Below are 1,300 nucleotides of genomic sequence, written 5' to 3' on the forward strand. Positions count from 1 at the left end.
AGAGCTAGTTCCAGGACAGGAACCAAAAAAGCTAAGGAGAAACCCTGTCTCGAAAATTAAAAAAAAAAAATAGAATGTCTAATCAATATATAGAAAAGTAAAACTTAAAACCAGTGCAAGAAAGGGGGACCAAGCTCCTGTGGTGGGGCAAGGCCACGGTGAATATTTTTGCAGACATACGTTTATGTCTACCGAGAAGTGTATGTATGTGTGCAACAGCTCTATGGAAGCCCTGGGTACCTGACTATTCCTGAACACAGGTACTTATTGTGGAGTCCCAGTCCGTGGTGAGTGAGTCTGTGAGGAGAGACTAGAACCACTGAGGCCTACAGCATAGCATACACAACCTGAGGGAGTAAGAGGCAACCCTTCAGTCCCTGGAATCTAGAGCTGAGCCTGGAAGCTCATGTCAAAGGCCATGCAAGGTCCCCACCTGCACCCAAGCCTGCCTTGCCCCTCTGGGAGCCTTGCTGTGACCAGGGCCACTTGGCACCAGAGAGAGAAGACCATACACGAGGCATTTATAGTTTGGAGATAACATTCTGTAAATGCCTCCTCTAAGATGGTGAGGACCCTCCTGTTCTGCTGCCATCAGTGTTTGTCTCTCCTTCAGCTTCCCATGGCATCGGGCTGGGCAGGGTGTACCCTCATGGAAAATGCCTTCTAACCTGCCCTCCATGAAGACAGCTCTGCCTGTGCAAGCCGTCTTTCCTACCACCAGCCCACAGCCCAGGTCTTAATGCAGCTCAAATCTAGACCAGGACTGCCCAGGTCAGTGTTCTCAACCTTCCTGATGCTGCGACCCTTTAATACAGTTCCTCGTGTAGAGGAGACCCACCAACCATAAAATCTCTCATTACTACTTTATAACTGTAATTTTGCTACTGTTATGAATCATGTAAATATCTAATATGCAGGATGTCTGCTATGTGGCCCCCTCTGAAGGGTCATGACTCACACTTGAAAACCACTGACCTAGAAGAAATAGAGTCTGGGGACAGATTTTTTAGACCTCCTTCTGCGGGCGCTACATTTCCATCTTCTCTTCCTCTTCTCTCCTCTACCCCTCCAAAAGTAGTTGGCCTCATCGATATGCTGCAGTTATATTTCAGGAGATAAAATCTTCATATTTGAAGCATAATTATCCACAGCGAAGAACTCTAGGTCTTGTTTATTTTTATTTGGATTTTTGAGATGGCATCTCATGATATAGGCCTGGCTGGCCTTAAGTGCATGGCTGTGTTGTCTCCATCTCCATTCCCTTGAATGCTGGGATGATGAATGTGCTACCATGCTTGGC

The sequence above is a fragment of the Microtus ochrogaster genome, chromosome 8 (genome assembly GCF_000317375.1).
Source record: "Microtus ochrogaster isolate Prairie Vole_2 chromosome 8, MicOch1.0, whole genome shotgun sequence".
Taxonomy (NCBI): Eukaryota; Metazoa; Chordata; class Mammalia; order Rodentia; family Cricetidae; genus Microtus; species Microtus ochrogaster.